We start from the raw sequence: 20,788 nt of genomic DNA on the forward strand, positions 1-20,788 counted from the left end.
CATGAGGGTTGGTGCACTTTGCTCATAGGCCACTGGTTGTGTACAACTGTCAGTGGCATAGATGTCTGCACAATACCTGCACCCAGGGCTCCATCTACCATTCTGAAGGCAGTGGGCACTAAGTGGCATATTTACTACTTTTTGATGCATGCAAGCGCAGCAAGTCACTTTGGTGTGCAGACCTGCATCAAAAGAAAAGGGCAGGAATTCACTGTATCTAAAAGATATGGTGCATTCCTGTCCTCTTCCACTGCGCGGGCACACAATTGGCCGCCTTGCGCCAATGTAGGCACCCTTGCACCATGGTGCAAGGGTGTCTGCATGGTAGGAATGATTGGTTTTGTGCAGGAAGGAACACCTTCCTCCACAAAAAACAATCAATGGAGGCATTTTTCTCCTTCTATGTCTGCTGCAGAATGCAGCAGACATAAAAAGAGGAAATAACAAGGAGAAATACAGTTATTTCTCCTTGTTACACCTCCCCTGGGGAGGCATAGGCTTCTGAGATATTCCCAGATTTACATATTATTGTAAATCTGGGAATGCGTCAAAATACATTAATGTTGCGTGGGAACACCTACAGTAATGCACATGGAACCCCTCCTTGATGCAGAGTAAGGCTATTCAGCAACTTGTGCCGCGTTGCCTTACTCCATTTCGACAAGGCCATGAAAAGAAATGAAAAGTATTTATAATATGGCACACCACGGTGGTTGTTAGAACAATAGCGTCCAAATTTTGGATGCTATTGTGGCGCTTTGCTACACTAGCATCAAAAATGTTGACGCTAGTGTAGCAAAGTGGAAGGAAGCCCATTTATTTTAATGGGTACGTCATTTTAATGGCTGCTCTGAGCAGGCATTAAAAATGACACAAAAAATGGTGCAGTGAAACCTTGTAGATTTCATGCGCCATTTTTGCGAGCATCCTAACGCCGGAACGCCCCCTTGCATACATTATGCCTGTCTGAGGCATAATGTGGCGACGTAAAGGGCCGAAAAGTGGCGCAATGCATGCATTGCGCCACTCTGTAAATATAGCGTGGTAAAAATTGCCTCCCAGAGCCGCATTTGCGCCAAAAAAAAAAAATGCTAACGTGGTGCAAGGAAGCGCTAGGGCCTTGTAGATCTGGCCCTATGTATATTATGCAAAATACACGTTCCTGGTAGCTAGATTGAAATTTCAACTTGAAGATGTACTTTGAGTTGTAAATTAAACTGCGATAGTGGCAGAAGTCAGGTTCGAGCCGAAAAAGTCTCTTTGTAATGTTCCTCAAATACATTTGCCACTAGATCTAGTCTCAGGGAGGGACATTCCTCAGAATTGCACGAATGTGAAATAAAAAAAAAGTGAAAAATAAGCAAACATCGCAAGATTTTGCCCATCTAATGACAATAAGATTTTATTTTTTTCAATCACTAGACGCAGATGCATACGATTTTTGATAATTCATCCTATCTGTTAAACTCCATATTCTTTAATCTTTATTCCAGTCATTTGAGCATCTATTTTACTAATATTATCATTGGTAAATAAGGGAATTTTAAACTATCTATAGACTGTGAAAATGTTCCCTGTCTTGAAACAGAATTGTCAGTATACAGGGATCCATAATATCACTTTGAGTAGTTCTAACAGTCATGTTATTTTTGTAATCCCCACATACCCAGACTCTAAAAAATAATATTGCGAATTGTTACAGCATAGCTTAAAATGGCATGACTTTGCCCTTTGTGTTGAAACGTTCATTCTGTTTCTGTTCGTACCTCCTATACTTCTTGATAGCTTGTTCTTCATAAAACATCATTAAAAGATAGCTTTTTGCTATTACTTTTATGCCAAAATTACAGGTGGAAGGCGCAATATCCTTTTTTGGAATACCACTCTGGAATGGTGTTTTAGCACCGGAATTTCTGTGTGCAGGAATACTAGAGCCGATTTTACCTGATGAAAAACCCAGCTAATAAAAATCGAATGAGTGGTAGGGGTGGCAAGTTCACTCCATTCCCTACCCAGCTCCCCTTCTGACCCCTTTGTGAGGCATAGGGGGAGCATTAACCCTTCTAAACCTCCACCTGTCTGCCCAAGTCTTTCCTGCTCTCTGAAAAACACTTCTACCACTGCCCCAACACCCCACCTCGCAAAGGTTCCACTCTGCTCCTAAGTACTATCTGCTCCGAGAAGGGAGTAAATCCAAATAGTTTTGATCCTGGAATGAGAACTCTCCAGGCAGATTTGGATCCAGCAACCCAGGCCTGTGTGCTATTATTCCCATTCTAGGGGAAAAAACTCATACTAGATAAATTTTGCTGTAGGCTCCAACAGTCTCATAATCGGGGCTTAAATAGGCTGTCTCTCATTGGAAATGGGGGTTTGGGGGGGAGCGAGGGCATTCCCGGTCTCCCCTGGGCAGATCGGGCATCGGTGGTAGAACCCACCACGCTGAGCCATGATTGGGTAATTCAGGAAGAAGGGTGGGTTTAAGGGTAGGGCTCATATAGGTGGGGCAGGGTGTGGACGGCCTCTTTGGCAGATTTGCCACACCCAGGATAGTCGTTGTTTTGGTTGTGAGGTTAGGCCTTAGATAAGTTTTTGAGGATTTTGTGGGGCAATATTAAGTCGGTTGCAGTGTTTTGTTGTTAAGAATTATCGATAATTCAGATAAGGTTACGCTGGCTTTAAAAATGCTTCAGGTGGAGGGTAGGGAGGACCTCCTCCAGGAGGGCGTGCTTGAACAGGTGTGGGTGGGCTTGAAGAGACCCAAAAGAGCATCTTCAGAGGGCGTGGCTGCAGCGGTCTGGCTAGCGAGTCGCCGACTCGCGAAGCCAAAAAATTTAAGCAAAAGAGCGCGTTAGGGTGGAAAATCGCTGCGTCACAGGATGTTGTGGTTCCTCTTGGTGACGATCAGGTAAAGACCTTACCTGTGCATATTGCGGTGGGGAGAAGAGGAGGTACAAGGTTCGCGAGCCGTTCTGGCGCATCGATCCGGCAACGCGTTGTTGCTAAGGGGCGAGGTGTCCCTCCAAGTAGTGTGGTGCTGTGTGCCGGCCGCTTGGGGGCTGTGTCTGTTGACGCGCATGCGCGCGTTGGGATGGGTGGCTCCATTAGTGGAAAAAACAAGCTCCACTCCCCTCCGAAAGTAACAAAAAGTGAGGGCAGTGTGTTTTAGAGGAAAGAGAGTTGGGAGCAGCGTTCAAGACGGCTGCTAATTTACAGTGTAGCAACAAGATGTCATTGAATTATCGGATAGTGAGGACGTCGATATTTTAGGTGGAAGCTGTGTTATTTCAGGTGTAGAGGTTGTTAAGGCCCCTGTTTTGGAGTAAGAGGGGGGAGGGCTGCAATTAGTACCTAGATTGTTTAGCCCAATGCTGCATAAAGTGGAGGAATGGGATGTGAGAAATTACACTATTTATCAGTCAGGGCAGCATGTGGAAGGGTCAGTTGATAGTGGCATGAGTATGAGAGGTGTGTTATATGGAGAGGCTGATACTAGTGGTAAGGCTGGGAGGGCACAGGTGTGGGTAGATTTTTGGCAGCCAGGTGGATTAGTTTAGGCACCTGGGTGTGGTGGCTTTTATGCATTGGGCGGGCATAAAGAGCAGGTGGTACCCGCAGGTTCTGGGCTGCCTGTTGGTAATCAGGCGTCATCGGTGGGGGTTGGTACACCCTCTGGACACCGACAAGAAGAGAGGGCGAGACCCGGAGCGGATCACCTGACTTCGGGGGATTCAAATCTGCCCTTAACACAGAATATGCAGTTTTTCACACAAGACAAAGAGCCTTCTACCAGCTGGGGCGCTTGTGGTTTGGACTGCAGTGTCACCAGGGTAGGAGATTTTCTGGATTATGAGAAAGGGAATGGTTTTGAGGTGGTAGCACCTTCACCGATTAATGTACCGAAGGGTACTTGTGTGCCAGAATCTAACAGGGGAAGGAGTTTTGGTGTTTTGCAGGCATCATCTAGGGCGGAGGTCATGGGCGATCGTCACAGTGGATGGAGTCGGATTGACCTATCTGTGGGAAACTTACCTCGAGGTGAGGAAAGGGGTGAGCATATCATTTTGGGTGGGGTGTCTCACTCTGGGAGGGCGTAGGTTTGGTTGGTAAGGTGTTAAAAGAAATTGGGGTCCAGGCTGGGCCTGGGGCTGATGTTGTGTTGAATACAGATTCAATTCCGGAGGTAAGTGTTATGGACACAGTCTCAGGTAAGCTGGTTTCGGGTCATGCGGGAAAAAAGGAAATGCAAGAGTCTGGTACGAATAGTGAGGGTGCGGGGGAAGTATTAAGAATAAGAAGCTTCCTTACATTGGGGTGTCGATGCCACTGGGGGCGCATCTCACTCAATCTCTAAAGGATAAAATTTGTAGAGGAGAGTTTATTGATGTTTTAAAATTATTGCATAGGGAGGTTCAGGCTAAGGAAGGCTCGAAGGAGGAGGAGTGGGAGTTAGTGCGTAGGGCTAAGATACCCACTACAATTGAGAATTGGACCTATGAGCGTTTTCCAGAGCGTTGTGTTGCCTTATTTAGGGTATATGGATATTGTGCGGAGGGCACAGATAGATTACGGCGGTTTCAGATGGTTCAGGTATGATGAAGAGTTTTGGGCTCGGATGGCAGTGTTTCCGGATAAAGAGTGGGGGAAATAGACAACGAGTTATGGATGCAGTGGTTGCGCACGGGGGGGAATGCGCCGGTTATGAATACTGTTAGTGGTTTGCCTTTGCAGTATAAGCCCTTTCAGGGTAGTCCCACCCATTATGGGGCGGGGGTGCAGCAAGGGGTCAACTACCGCATAACGAGGCATGCTGGTCGTTCAATAGTGGTATCTGTACACGACAGCAGTGCAAATTCAGACATGATTGTTCCAACTGTGGGGGCAGACATCCAGTGTTTGAATGTTTTGGAGGCATGCACTGGGGAGGGCAGGGCCCGTTTGGGAGAGGCAATGCCATATAGGTAGGGGCCATATGCAGCAGGTGGCAGGAAAAGGCCCCTACGCCTATTAATTTCAATGTGATGAGATATTGGCTACAGTTCTATCCTAAGGGGTCTGAAGCAAAAGTTTTGTTTTGTGGATTTTCCGAAGGTTTTAGGCTTTGTTATCAGGGACCGCAAGTGCGGAGATGGGCAAACAATTTGAAGTCGGCTTTAGATCAGCCGGAAGTGGTGAGGTCCAAATTGTATAAGGAGCTTGAAATGGGAAGAATTGTTGGCCCATTTTATCATTGGCCTTTGGATAATTTGACAATTTCCCCATTGGGAGTGGTGCCTAAGAAGCAACTGGGTGAGTTCCGGTTGATACATCATTTATCTTGACCGGTGGGAGCATCTGTTAATGATTTTATTGCTCCAGAGGATTCCATTGTCCACTATGCCTCGGTTGATGAAGCTATCACATTAGTGAAGGTTGTGGTGTTGGGGCAGAGATGGCAAAATCAGATATTCAGTCTGCTTTTAGGCTCCTTCCCGTGCACCCTGATGATTTTTCTTTGTTGGGTATGCAGTTTGATGGGGCTATTTTTGTGGACAGGATGTTGCCAATGGGATGCTCAGTTTCATGTTTGTTGTTTGAACTGTTTAGTTCCTTTTTACAGTGTTTTTTTCAGGCTCAGACAGGTTATAAGTTCGTAACACACTACTTGGATGATTTTTTCTTGGTTGGGGCTGCTGGATCAGGAGACTGTATGTCAGCTTTGTTGGATTTTCAGAAGGTCATGAAGGACATGGGAGTTCCATTAGCTCCAGAAAAAACTGAAGGGCACAAAACAAGTTTAAACTTCTTGGGTATTGAGTTGGCTTCACAAAAAATTGAGGTTTGTTTACCTCGTGACAAGGTTCAGCTGTTGATCAAGTTGTTGGGAGAGGCTGTACAGAAACCTAAGTTGGAGTTGAGGCAAGTTCAACGGTTACTTGGGCATTTAAACGTTGCGTGTAAGGTGGTAAGAGTTGGAAGGGCTTTTTGTAGGAGGTTGGGGTTTTCAGTTAGATGTGCGGTTTTGCCTCATCATCATATCCAGCTGAAGGCCAGTGTTCGGGCTGACTTAAGGATGTGGATTACTTTTCTTCAGGATTTCAATGGTGTGACGATGTTGGTGGAAGATGAGGATTGGTTTTGGCAAGTGCAAATTTTTTCAGATGCTTCAGGTGCGCTTGGTTTTGGTGTTTTTTGGGTCGGTCATTGGGCTGCAGAAAGTTGGCCCGAGGAGTGGAAGGCGGCTAGGCATAGCATTGCATTTTTGGAGTTTTTTCCTTTAATTGTGGCACTGTCAATTTGGGGTCACACGTTAGCCAACAAGAATGTGGTATTTAATGTTGATATCAACATCAAAGAGAGGGACAGGGAGAATTGAAGGTCCAGTGTATGGTCTCCCCAAGTACTAATCGACAGAATTAATACACTGTTCCTAATGAAAAAAGGGGGCGGAAGGGAAACCTTATGGTTCAGGAGCAAGAGCCCTCACACATCCATTCGGATGTCATGCTTCTTCATTGGGGTGCTCCTCATCAGACTGGCGCTGCAATGTCTGACGGGCTCCCCGTTAGGGGGCTCTTTGCCGGAGATCTTCTTAAAAGAACTGCTGTGGTGGACTGAAACCTACAGGCAGATGGTGATTCAAGAGCAGGGGAGGATAAAATTGGTTCTCTATCCCGTCACGCAATTATCATTTAATGGAAAAAGAGGGGATAGGACCAAGATTAAAAGCAGGATGAAAGTGAAAATTGAGGTAATGCGCAAACACTTTCTAAGAGTGAAGGGGGTCAGACATTATCTTGATGCCACCCTGACAGGGGTCAACATGTTTCGCGTCTTACGGTCAGAAAGATCCAATGACGCTTCTTCAGGACCATACATCAAAAATACACTTCTCCTGTATCACAATATTTAAAGCATTGAGGTGTGATTTATCAAGAAACTCTCATAAACCAGGTCAAATTTCACAGTCACTTACAATCAAGCGTACTGTCCATCCAGTCAACTAAACATGTTAAGGTCGCCCTAAGAAGAGTAAGAAAGTGAATAAAAACAATATGAGTAATAATAGTGTAACCGTGACCAGTGCTGGATTAGTGCACATACTAAGTGATGAACCACAAAGCACAAATTAAAATTAAAAAGAGCTTACCATCCCTTATTCTAGGAAAGGCTTCATAGGAGGTACAAGCTTATGGTTGTCACTACTAGACAAAAAAATATATGGCATAATTAACACCAAAGCATACACTCCTCATAAGTATAAGAGGGGTCATTTGGAGTCAAGAGATTACCCTTAGGTCACATCAACAGTTTTTTGCACCGTTGATATCATATGCAACAAATTAATGAAAAATTGGCTCACACATTGTTTATAATTATGCCCAAAGTTTAGTACAACATTATGTATATAAGTGCGGTGGTATATGTGGCAAAATGGGCCAGTAACGTAACCGGCGCTGCAAATATCAGCGTCAGAAATAATCACAACTACTAGGTAAACAAACGAACCTAGTACACAATAGGTATAGGTTACAGGCAGCCCGGATAATGTCCACAACAGATAGGCTAGAGAATTGGCTGTAGCCAAACGCTCTATCCTGCAAAATATCGGGCTGAGCGACAAGGTACTCACAGTTATTGGAGACAATCTTCTTCCGATCACCTTCCCCAGCGCGTCCTCCTGGATCGACGCATGCTTCTGGTAGGTGCGGTCTTTTGAAGCTGGAGAACGCGGAAGTGAAGCGCTTCTCCGGTGAGTGTCGTAAACACAGAGGAAGGACACAAAAGTGTAGTAAAGTCACTGCCACTGATGAAGGACTAAAAATTACCAAGTTGGGGGCCAGGATTGTAAGGCAATCGTCATGAAGAATGTGGGGAGAAATAAAAGAGGAAATACTCAGAAAAGAGCAAATATCTAAAAATCAGAGACATTAAACATTTACAGTTTCCAACTGCCAGAGGCTCGAATAATCAGAGTAAATTATAAATAATGGTCTCTAGAATGATTAGAGAATTGGAAAAAAGGCAAAAGGTGAATATCAAATTTCATCATCGTTTAGTGCTGGAGAGAAGGAAATGCCCAAATAACTATAGGTCAATTATTCAAAAAGGCAGGGGTAGCAGAGGTAGAAACTATTTCTGCGACAGGTTAATCCAGGGTATATCGTCGTTAAGACCTGTGACATGTGTCCGAAGTCTATATGCCTAGCGTTGTTCAAGTCTGAACAATGAATTAGTCATATTACTATGATAATTGGGACCATCAAGGACCACCCATTTCAAATTGTCTGGATCATGAGGTGCTTCAAGGAAATAAGCGCAGTTTCGTAGTAATGCGCCTACATCTGATGTTACTACGGTGTTCGTTTATTCTCAATTTCACAGGTCTCATCGTCATCCCTACATAGCGGAGGCCACAAGGGCACGTGATCATATAGACACACTGTCTAGTATTACAGTTAGTGTGTTTTGTTAAGCACCAGTGGCCAAAAGGTTCTAAGTCAAGGGTCTTGATGGTGTTAGTCAAAGGGCATACATTACACTGCCTGCATGGATGGTGGCCAGTCACTAGAGGGAGATTCCAGAGTGTTGATTGTGAATTATCCCTGTGATTGTTGCGTGGTCGGGTATGTACCACTAAATCCTTAATGTTTTGTGTCCTCTTAAAGACAAAGAGGGGTCTGGGGATAGTTTCACCTCCACTTGAAAGGATAGTCCATCTCTTGTTGATTAATTTCTTCACAACGTTGGATGATGGAGTAAAGGTTGTGACACAAGTGAGACATGTAGTGCGTTCCTTCTTATCATTGCATAAGATGGCTTTGCGGTTGTGGTTGCGGGCTCTCTTGCGGGCTTGTTTCACAATATGTGTTGGGTATTGACGTGCATGTAGTTTTTACTGTAGGTCATCCGCTTGAACCTCATAGGTTGTCGGTGAACTACAGTTGAGTCGTAACCTAAGGAATTGCCCAAAGGGGAGATTATCGTGTAAGGCTTTGGAGTGGTGGCTGTCATATGTCAGTAAACTATTACGATCGGTGGATTTTTGGTAAGTACTGGTAAGTAGTTTACCGTTCTGAATACTAATCAACGAATCAAGAAAAGCCACTTGGGTGGTAGAGACCGTGGAAGTAAACTTGAGGTAGGGATCCAGTGTATTAATCCAATTCTTAGGGCGACCTTAACATGTTTAGTTGACTGGATGGACGGTACTCTTGATTGTAAGTGACTGTGAAATTTGGCCTGGTTTATGAGACTTTTTTGATAAATCACACCTCAATGCTTTAAATATTGTGATACAGGAGAAGTGTCTTTTTGATGTATGGTCCTGAAGAAGCGTCATTGGATCTTTCAGACCGTAAGACGCGAAACATGTTGACCCCTGTCTGGGTGGCATCAAGATAATGGCTGGCCCCCTTCACTCTTAGAAAGTGTTTGAGCATTATCTCAATTTTCAATTTCAACCTGCTTTTAATCTTGGTCCTATCCCCTCTTTTTCTATTAAATGATAATTGTGTGACGGGATAGAGAACCAATTTTATCCTCTCCTGCTCTTGAATCACCATCTGCCTGTAGGTTTCCGTCCACCACGGCAGTTCTTCTAAAAAGATCTCCGGCAAAGAGCCCCCTAACGGGGAGCCCGTCAGACATTGCAGCGCCGGTCTGACGAGGAGCACCCCAATGATGAAGCATGACATCCGAATGGATGTGTGAGGGCTCTTGCTCCTGAACCATAAGGTTTCCTTGCCCTCCCTTTTTCATCAGGAACAGTGTATTCATTTTTTCGATTTAATGTTGATAACCAGACTGTAGTGAATCTTGTTAATGTGCAGAAAGCAAAGGATGAAAAAGTGTTGCATCTTTTGAGATTATTCCTGTTGAATTGTTTGAAGTTTAATATTATTTTTAAGGCTAAATATGTTCCTGGAATAAATAACAAGATTGCTAATGCGCTATCTCGTTCTCAGTGGCGGAGATTCCGTGGGCTTGCACCCGGAGCAGATGCACAGAAGACACCATTGCTGGGGGCATTGTGGGATGTGGGAATTTAAGGATGTTGGAACTGATTCAGCAGTCTATAGCTCCGTCGACAAGGAAAAGTTATGAGCAAGCTTGGTCTGATTTAATTAAATCAGGGGCAGTAAGGAGGGCAGGGGGGTTTTGGGGTGTGTCAGAGGCGGGAAGATGCAGTTTGATTTATCATGCAACAGATTGAATTGGGTCTATCGGCTGTAAGTATATCTGGTAAGTTGTCAGGCATTTCCTTTTACAGTAAATATTTCTGGGGGTATGATCCTATGGAAGGTGAAATTTGTAGATGGATTATTGCGGGTTGCGCTAGAAGAGGGGGTGTTCGGCAGGATCGGAGGTGTCCGATCACGTCTCGTTTGTTGAAGGAATTGATTGGTGTTTTACCACACGTTTGTTTTTCTCCTTGGGAGGTGGTTCTCATATCTTTATGCAAGTCATGGCTTTTTCACAGGGCTTTTTGTGTTTCAGAATTATTGGGCTTGAGAGGTAAGGATGGTATTCTACGTTCAGGCATTAGGGTAAGTAATGGTTGATTATACTTGTGGTTACAGGCTTTAAAAGCTGATCAGTTAGGTAAGGGTCGGGAGGTAGTGTTGCAGGGGTGGAGTTTCCAGATGGTCCGGTCTATTGTTGGTTTTCTTTTTCAAACTTTTTGCCAGAAGATTCCAGGTTTGTATTCGTTCATCAGGATGGTTCCGTGTTGAAGCCTTTTCAGCTGCTTACAGTCTTAAAAATGGCAATTAAAAAATTGGGGTTGGATCCTTCATATTATGGTACTCACTCTTTTCGGATTGGAGCGGCCACTGAAGCTAGACAATTTGGGTATTCCGACGGAGAGATTATGGATTTGGGGCGTTGGCGCTCCCAATGTTTTAGACGTTATGTTCGAACTCATCAGATTTGAGGTCTGTTGATTTTTCCTTATGTTAATTTCTTTGTAGGTAATGCTTTTGTTTTTTCTGCTTTTTGCAGGTTGTGTGGCTGGCCCGAAAGGAAATTTTGTTAAGTTTGGATTGTTGGGCATTCCTTCGTGAGTTGGGCTGAGAGCAGGCGGCGTCACATCATTTTGGAAGGCAACTGGGTTTGGATGGTTTGGAAAAAGTGGTATCAGGTGGTGGGAATTGTTATATTTTCTTTCCAAAAGGTTGGCTCAAGGGATTTGTCCAGATTTATTGGTGATTCAGTTAGGCGAGAATGATTTAGTGGCATTATCAGGGATTGGCCTTTTGAAGGTAATGAAATTAGATTTGTTGAGGATCAGGCAGAGATGGGCTGGTACGCATATAGGGGGTCATTCTGACCCTGGCGGTCTTGGACCGCCAGGGCAAGAATGACGGAAGCACCGCCAACAGGCTGGCGGTGCTTCATTCCCTATTCTGACCGCAGCGGTAAAGCCGTGGTCTCACCGCCGGGGTCGGCGGTTTCCCGCCGATTTTCCCCCGGCGGTGATAATCCGCCAGGGCAGCGCTGCAAGCAGCGCTGCCCTGGGGATTATGACCCCCTTACCGCCAGCCTGTTTCTGGCGGTTTACACCGCCAGGAAAAGGCTGGCGGTAAGGGGTGTCCTGGGGCCCATGGGGCCCCTTGGGGGCCCCTGCACTGCCCATGCCACTGGCATGGGCAGTGCAGGGGCCCCTTAACAGGGCCCCGGCCTGCTTTTCACTGTCTGCATGGCAGACAGTGAAAAGCGCGACGGGTGCAACTGCACCCGTCGCACGGCCGCAACACCGCCGGCTCCATTAGGAGCCGGAACCGGTGTTGCAGCCTCATTCCCGCTGGGCCGGCGGGCGCAAACATGGTTAGCGCCCGCCGGCCCAGCGGGAATGTTGGAATGGGGGCCGCGTTATTGCGGCCGCATTGCGGTAGCCGCCCGCCAAGGTTGGAATCACCCCCATAGTTTTGACTGAGTTGGTTCTTAGGGGAGCAAATTCTTTTAAGGGAATTGAGAAGCAGCATAGGAAGGTGAATACGGAAATGCGTAGTTTTTGTCGCATTGAGGGTTTTTCTGTTCTGCAACATGGTGAGATTGTTCATGGGGACGTAGCTCTATTCTGCCAGGATGGAGTGCATCTATCTTTTTTAGGTAATGAGCATTATTTACTGGAGTTAAGACTGAAGATATTGGAGCTGTTGGGGGAGAATTTGTGGGATCGGGGTTCTTGCACTTAATATGGGTGGGGCAGGAAAACGCCTGGCGGGTTTTCCTGTGTGGCGGGGTCTTTACAGACATGCCTTGGGGGGGAAGGGTTATGGATGCACAACATGGGACGTCAGGGAATTTGGACAAGGAACAAAGGGAGGAAAAGGCAAGGGGAATTACAGAAGGTGGACATCTGGGCAGATGGGTACTGGATTGGTGGGCATGGAAAGGGGTTATTGATGAGGGGTAAGTTTTTGTAGAGGGTGGGGTGGGTTTTAGGAATTTTATGTAATAGTGAGGCTTTTTAGTTTTGTAAGACAAATGCCAAGGTTATTATTGTTTCCAGACCTGTTCTATTAAAGCGGCCTTTTACCCCCATTTAGAGTGTTGTGGTTTGTGTGCCGTTTGGCCCGATCAGTGCAGCTTATATGAATCATTTTTGAAGTAAAATAACAAATGACTCAATTACTTACCCGGAATCTTCATTACCCTGCATTGTATTTCCCCTTGTACTAGTCCTAACACAATGAGGAGATCCCACCTCCAACAAGAAGTTTCTCATGTTTAACATTGTAAGAGCCCTTCAACAAAAACTTACTACATCAGCTATATAATCCTCCCCCACCTCCCTCACTTCCTGCATGCCCAAAGTACATGATTGGAGGTGCGAGGGAGGGAGGGTTGAACACTGGTATGAGGAGGACTATGAGCTGGGGTGATGGAGATTATTGGCTATTAAATCAGTCCAGTCATTACCCCCTCATCTGTGTCCTCCTCAAACCAGTCCTAACACATTGAGGATGTACTAGTAACAGAAAGCACCAACAATCTGCAGCTGAAAAACCCTTAATGCAAATATCAGCAATTACAACATTGCAGACTTTAAAGCAGGAGCTAAATTGTGCTGAGACAAATCCAGTTTATAATGCTTCGCAAGCATGAAATGAGACGTCCAAGTTGCTGCTCAGCAAATCTTTTGGATAGAGGCACTGCCTACTTCTCCCCAAGAGGCTGAAACTGCCCTAGTAGAGCAACTTTTAATAAGGGAAGGCACTTGCTCCCCCACTGAAGAATGTGCCTGAGCAATGGTCTCTTTGACCCATCTACATATGGTCTGCATTGTGGCGTTTTTCCTTTATTGTCTGAACCATAAAAAAAGTACAGAGAAGGATAAGAACAAGAGGCCAAGAGAGGTAGATGGGCAAGGCCCTTTTCACATCTAAGGAAGATGGGAGCTTAGACGATGAATTTCCAAAGACTGGGAGAACCAACTCCTGTGCCAGATGAAATTGTGAATGCACTTTAGGAATAAATCCTGGATTGAGCTGTAAAACTACATGATCAGGAAAAAACTATGTAAATAAGGAAAAGTCACCAACAAAGCACTCAGTTTTCAGAGACTTTTGGCTGTGAGATATCCCTCACAGGCACAGCATTATGAAGAACTCGGTGTTTCAAATGAAAACTATTAAATAAACAAGTGACCAAAGGAGAGACGGATTGTAGAAAAGTCAACACTTATTCCGAGAGCCTTTATTGCAACCCACTGAGCAGCCAGGGTAGACAGGGCTAAACCCTTATCAAAACCATCATTCAAGAATTCCAGCATCTGAAATGGATCAAGAGATGAAGTAGGCAGACCTTTAGAATTACACCAGATAGACTAAGAGCACCAGTGCTTTTTATACAAATGCAAAGTTGATGGTTTCCAAGATAATTGAATTTGTGAAGCCACCCACCAGGAACATCCTATTTTTCTCTAAACCAACACGTCCAAGAACAGTGCCGTCAGCTGGAGACGCTGAAGCTGAGACACTGGCAGGAGAGGAAATTGAAGAGAAGCCGGATGAACTGAGAGGTGCAACAGACACCCCTTGGACAAGCACATTAGAAGGGATAACCATGGCTGATGTGGCCAAAAGGATCAGCAAGAACTTGCTCTCCTCCTCCAGAATCTTCAAAAGCACCTACAGGAGGAGGGGAATTGGACAATAAGTATACAAGTGACTTTGCACCCATGGAACTGAGAGATCATCTATCGCCTAAGCTTGGGGATACTCCACTTTTGAGTAGAACACAGGAATCATAGTGCTTTGAGGTGATACAAACAAATCCATCCAGGATGTGCTGAAATGCTGACAATTCTAGTCCTCTACTCAGACAGCTCAAAAATTCAAACATCCCTTGATGTAAACCGCACTCAGAGCTGGAACATGACGCTCCAACCAACAGAAAAATCAAGTTGGGTACATGTTTGAGGTCCATGCTTCTTGTCCGAGGTTCGAAGGCTGGATTTCTGATAGTTGATAACAAACCCAAGCTGTGTCAAGGTGTTGCTAACCTGTTCTGCATCATCTTGAGCCTTAAGGGAAGAAGAAGCAGAGAGCAAGCAATGGTCAAGATCAGGACAGTATTAACACCACAAATTAGAAGATGCCTATTAGGAACTAGTATCTTTGTGAAAGCTCAGGGAGCAGAGGCTGGACCAAAAGGCTGAACCTGGAACTGGAAATGTGATATTTTAATGGCGAATCAAAGGAACTGTTGAGTGGAAGGATGAATCGGGACATGGAAGTATGCATCCTGAAGTAGCAGAGTGCTCGGATAGCCGCTTTCCACTAATGAAGTAATGATAGCTAGTCACCACCTTAAGTGTTTCCACTGACACAAACCAATTCAATTGTTTCAAGTTCAATACTGTACGCAACCGACCATCCACTCTGGGGACTGAGAACAGAGTGTCCATTGATAATAAAAATGCTTTAACCTTGCCTCCACTCTTTGAATGTCACTTATGAGACTGATCCTGTCTGGAAGCATTGTGAGGTTGTTTTTTACATCCAAACAGCACCCACGACCATTGGCCTGGGTTCAAAAGGAAAAAAGACACTTGTCTTGGTTACTCTAAGAAGGAAATTTAAAAAGAAGGGATTTCTTTCCTGCAGACAATTTAACCTGATTAAGGGCCTTCTTTCCTCAGCTGGTATATGCACTTTTAGAATTTGGGTCTCTGGTTGGCAGAGGTATGCACACTGTCCAAGTAGGGACCACATCCCTAGTCAGGGTAACTCACAACACAACTTAAATAATCCTGTGCTCACGCTCGGTATCTTAGCAAGGAGCAGACAGGCTTAACTTAGAAGGCAATGTCTAACGTATTTGAGCAATAACTCATACAGTAACACAGTGAAAGCACTACAAAATACTTCACACCAGGTTAGAAAAATAGATTTTGATTTTATAAGTAAATAAAACCACGCCAAAAATACACTGTGTAAAAGTTGAGATATGAATTTTCAAAGAATGAATGCAAAATAGCACTCAGAAGCAAATAGTGCTCTTAACCCCTCCCATGCCGGGACAAGCTGGGCTCGTTCAGGCACACAGTTGCCGTGTGCTTGGATGACACCAGCTCGTCCTGCACCTGGCCCACACCTCCCAGTCGGGGATGGAAGGGGAATCTCTTCCCCTTCCATCCCCGACCTCCCCTCTACAATCTGATGATATCAGCGCGCTCACAGCGCGCCAATGTCATCAAATGTTGCTGAGGACGCACTGGAAGCCATTTGCTTCCAGCGCGTCAAGAGAAAGGACATCCAAAAGGTGAGTCTTTCTCTTTTTTTTTTTTTTTGGGGGGGGGGTGAGGGGAAGACATACACAGGGGGAAAGGAAAGAGTTTTTCCTTTCCCCCTGTGCCTGTTGTCAATGGATTCCTGCTCCACGATCGTGGACGAGGCACGCAATCGAAGAGCAGGAATTCTCCACTAGGCACCAGGGATTTTAGTATTGCTTTTTGGGGAGTGGCTCCCTGGGCAAGGGTCGCTCTCCTGGGGGCATTATACTATCCATGTTTCGGACCCCTCTGGGGGCAGATAGGCTGTTTTTTTGGCCGATCTGCCCCCAAGGGGGGGTCGAAACCCACTAGAAGTCAGGGACTATATTCTAAGTAATATTTTCGGGCAGCGACCCTTTAGGCAAGGGTCACTGCCCTGGGGTAAATAGTTTTTTATATGTTTTGGCCCCCGCTGGGGCTAGATCGGCCATGTTTTTGGCCGATCTCGCCTCCGGGGGATTCGAAGCCCACTAGGCCCCAGGGATTGTCTGTTGTGTGTGTGTGTGTTTTGGATCTTGGGGGCACCCCCTGGGCAAGGGTCACCCTTCCAAAAGGGTGGAAATTAGTGTTGGCAATTCTGCCTCCCTTAGGGGCAGATGGGCCTATTTTTTGTAGGCCCATCTGCCCCCAAGGAGGGCAGAAGCCACCAATTCACCAGGGAGTTTTTTTTGTGTTTTTCTTTGTTGTTTTCTGCTGGGGGGTGCCCCCTTTGGCCAGGGTCACCCAGGGGGCACAGAGCTGTTGGCCATTTCTGCCTCCCTTGGGGGCAGATTGGCCTATTTACTCCTCTTACGCACCGGGGATCTTGTGTGTGTGTGTGTTTTGTGTGGGGGGGTGGCCCCTTTGGCAAGGGTCACCCCCCAAAGGGTGGCACATTACTGATGATTACAAGGGGGCAGAAGCCAATTAGGCACCAGGTAAAACTTCTAACTTCTTGGTGGCGGGCTGTTTGTCAACTGGTGAGGTATTTGTATTTGTGATTATACCAGTTTATTTCTTCTTTTTGTTCTAGTTTAAAGCTTTTGCTTCCTTTGTTGTGGATCCTTGCAGTTTTGGCAGTAGTTGTCCTGCAGTTTGCTTTTTTTTTTTTTTTTTTTGTGGGATATCATTGGTGATTGCTGGTGAGTCTAGCTTTTTCAGACAAGTGAGTGGTATAGTTTTTTAGTACATATCTCTTTGTGATAAAGCTACACTTTGTTTATTACTTAATTTAGACAGTGCTGGTTGTTGTTGGCAATCCATTTGTTGTTATAAAGGATCATGGCTAGCCGCACAGTGACCGCTCAGCAGGTTGTTGGCATGCTTTTTGAGTCATCTTCTGACTATGAGTGTGAGACTAACTCTACATCTGAGGCAGAGGAGGAAGTGAGAGATTCTGGCAGTGAGTTTTCTTTCAGAGAGGATTTTTCTGATGAGGAAGCCACTCTCAGTGCAGATGAAGGGCCTGTTTTAGAGGAGGACATTGATGTGCCAAGAGTGCAGCAGCCTGGGGCTGAAGGGTTTCCCATTAGAAGACATATTACCTGGATTGCCCCAAACATGGAGTAGCCACAGTTACCTGCATTTACTGGTCTCCCAGGGTGAAGAGTCAATACGGAAAACTTTTTGCCTGTCAATTTCTTTCACTTGTTTATGGACGATGTATTTTTGGAAGAGGTTGTTGAGCAGACTAATTTGTATGCGGAGCAATATTTGAGGGACAACGCTGCCAGACTTAGGCCTCAGTCTAGAGCTACCCAGTGGGTTCAGACAAATCTGGAAGAGATTACAAAGTTTTTAGGTTTGACTGTTTTGATGGCGTTGATAAGGAAGCCATCACTGGCTTCTTATTGGTCTACTAGTCTCTTGATGGCAACAGCTATATTTCCTGCAACTATGACTCGCAATCGCTATGTGCTTCTTCTTTGTATGCTGCATTTTGTAGACAATGCCTTAGCCTTGCAACAAGATCACCCTGATTGTGACCGTCTTTTTAAGATTAGGTCTGTCTTTGATCATTTTGTAGATCGCTTTTCAGAGGTGTATGTTCCAGGCAAAGAGATAAGTGTGGACGAGTCTTTGGTCCTGTTCAAGGGGCGTTTGTTTTTTAAGCAGTATATTCCTAGTAAGAGGGCACGGTATGGAATTAAATTGTATATGCTGTCAGAAAGTAGTACAGGATACATGTATAATTTCCGGGTGTACACTGGTTGGGACTCCAGTATTGACCCCCCTGGTTGTCCGCCACTTTTGAAGTTAGCGAGAAAATTGTGTGGGAACTTGGTAGACGACTGTTTAACAAAGGTCACCATTGGTACGTAGATAATTTCTACACTGGAGTGCAATTGTTCAAGGCGTTGTTTAGAGTGGACACTGTTGCTTGTGGCACAATCCGTTCTAACTGGAAAGGCTATCCAAGGGAGCTTGTCTGTAAAAAATTTGAGAGGAGACAGTGCAGTGCCTTGCAGAATAATGAGCTGCTAGCTCTGAAATTTTCAGAGAGGAGGGATGTGTACATGCTATCTACCATCCATGATGAGAATACTTCCCCTGTGACTGTTTGGGGTCAGGTTGCCGAAGTGCACAAACCTGCATGCATTTTGGACTACAATAAGCACATATGTGGTGTTGATAGAGTAGATCAGAGGTTGGAACCTTACACTGCTCTACGTAAGTCTTACATGTGGTATAAAAAGTTGGTCCTACATTTATTTCATTTGGCAACTTTTAATGCTTTTATTGTGTTCAAGGATTGTTCACCTCAGTCAAAGATGAAATTTGTTAAATTTCAGGAGTCAGTGATAGAGAGCCTTATTTTGGTGGAACAGGCAAGAGTTCCAGGAGTAGCAGTGGTGGAGGATGTGGCTAGATTGAAAGATCGCCACTTTCCAGACCACATTCCTCCCACTCACAAAAAAGACTTCCCAACTAAGAAATGTAGAGTATGTGCCCGAAGAGGTATGTGGAGGGAGAGACAAATGTACTGCCTCGATTGCCCTTCAAAGCCTGGGGTGTGTGTGGCCGGCTGTTTCAGGAGTTACCACACCAAAAAGTTTTTTGGGGAAATACCGTGAGTGTAAACTGCCTGTTTTATATTTTATATTTTCAGATGTTCAGTTTCACATTTCTGTCATGTTTTCAGTTAGAGCTTTTGTGTTTGTAGTTTTGTACGTATTTTATAATTAGTTAGTGGTTTCTATGATGTTTATAAACAAAAAAAAGTGATGGTGGTGTGTGTGGGGTGGTGCTTGGCTGGCTGTCTGTGTGGGGTGGTGCTTGGCTGGCTGTGTGCATGGGGTGGCGCTTGGCTGGCGGTGTGTGTGGAGTGGCGCTTGGCTGGTGGTGTGCATGTGGTGGCGCTTGGCTGGCGGTGTGCATGGGGTGGCTCTTGGCTGGTGGTGGGTGTGGAGTGGTGCTTGGCTGGTGGTGTGCGTGGGGTGGCGCTCGGCTGTCGGTGTGCATGGGGTTGCGCTTGGCTGGTGGTGTGTGTGGAGTGACACTTGGCTGGCGGTGTGCATGGGGTGGCGCTTGACTGGCGGTTTGTGTGGAGTTGCACTTGGCTATCAGTGCCAGCAAAACATCGGTCCACACACTCCCATCAGCTAGTATGATTGCTGTATCAGGCATGTGGGTGAATGTAAGTGATGGGCCCTTGAGTGGCGCTGTCTGTCGATGCGAGTGTTGTAATGTGCTGCGCCCGTGGCTGACGGCATGAATGGTCTTGTGCATGTCATGTATGAAAGGTGTGTGAATGGACTGTAAAACGGTTGGTGCCTTGAAGCTGCTTTACAGCCTACGAGCTGTGAGTCATTGGTTCAGTTTTTTAGCCTTTCAGTTATTAACAGTGCATTTCATTTTTGTGAAATGTCTAGTTCATAAAATTATATCTACTGAACCATCACTCACCCTCGTGCCAAATCCAACCAGGATGTGTGGTAAAAATGACAAAACCTTCTCAGCTGTAATCAGGCCTCGCAGCACACCTGTGACACGCTAGGTTTCTCAGGTGGGACCCCGATGATGAAGCATGCCACCAACTTAGTTGGTGGGTGAGAGGTCTTTTTAACATAACCTAAGTGCGTTTCTTTTCACAATTTTTGTGTTTTGAACAACACAGAAGTACGTGTACACATCAAAATGATATATTACAAAACTACCTGTGTTTGCGGGGGAGGGTGCATCTCTGTTTTTGGTCCCTGGTGCGGCCTTCATCTAGGGAAACGTACCAAACCGAGACATTTTTTAAAACTAGACACCCCAAGGAGTCAAGGGAAGGGTGGCTTGCGTGGAGCCCCCAACATTTTCTTATCCAGACTCCTTTGCAAACCTCAAACTTTGTTTAAAAAAACATATTTTCCGGACTTTTCTTTGTAGGATCATCGCTCCAGCACTGAATTCCTAGTCCCCAGCGTTTCCCTCAGACTCCCAAGTAAAATGATACCTCACTTGTGTGGGTCCCCAAAGCAGAGTCAGCCTGAAGATGTATAAAAGAAAAATATGTGCTTATCAACTTGCTGTGCTATCCCCTCAATCTCTACAGGTCTTTGGCCTTTTTCTGTTGCAGGCACCTGAGCCCCCACACAAGTGAGGTATCATTTTTATCGGGAGACATGGGGGAACGCTGGATGGAAGGACATTATTGGCTCCTCTGAGGTTCCAGAACTTTATGTCTCCGAAATGTGAAGAAAAAGTGTTTTTGTAGCCAAATTTTGACGTTTGCAATGGATTCTAGGTAAGAAAACACTGAGGGTTCAACGCAAGTCACGCATCCCTGGACTCCCTTGGGTATCTAGTTTTCAGAAATGTTTGGGTTTGGTAGGTTTCCCTATATGGCTACTGAGCCCAGGACCAAAAACGCAGGTGCCCCCCCAAATAAAAACAGTTTTGTATTTGATAATTTTGATGTGTCCACGTTGTGTTTTGGGGCATTTCCTGTCTTGGGCACTAGGCCTACCCCAAGTGACGTATCATTTTTATCAGGAGACTTGGAGGAATGCTGGGTGGAAGGAAATTCGTGGCTCCTCTCAGATTCCAGAACTTTCTGTC

Source organism: Pleurodeles waltl, chromosome 11 (genome assembly GCF_031143425.1).
Source record: "Pleurodeles waltl isolate 20211129_DDA chromosome 11, aPleWal1.hap1.20221129, whole genome shotgun sequence".
NCBI lineage: Eukaryota > Metazoa > Chordata > Amphibia > Caudata > Salamandridae > Pleurodeles > Pleurodeles waltl.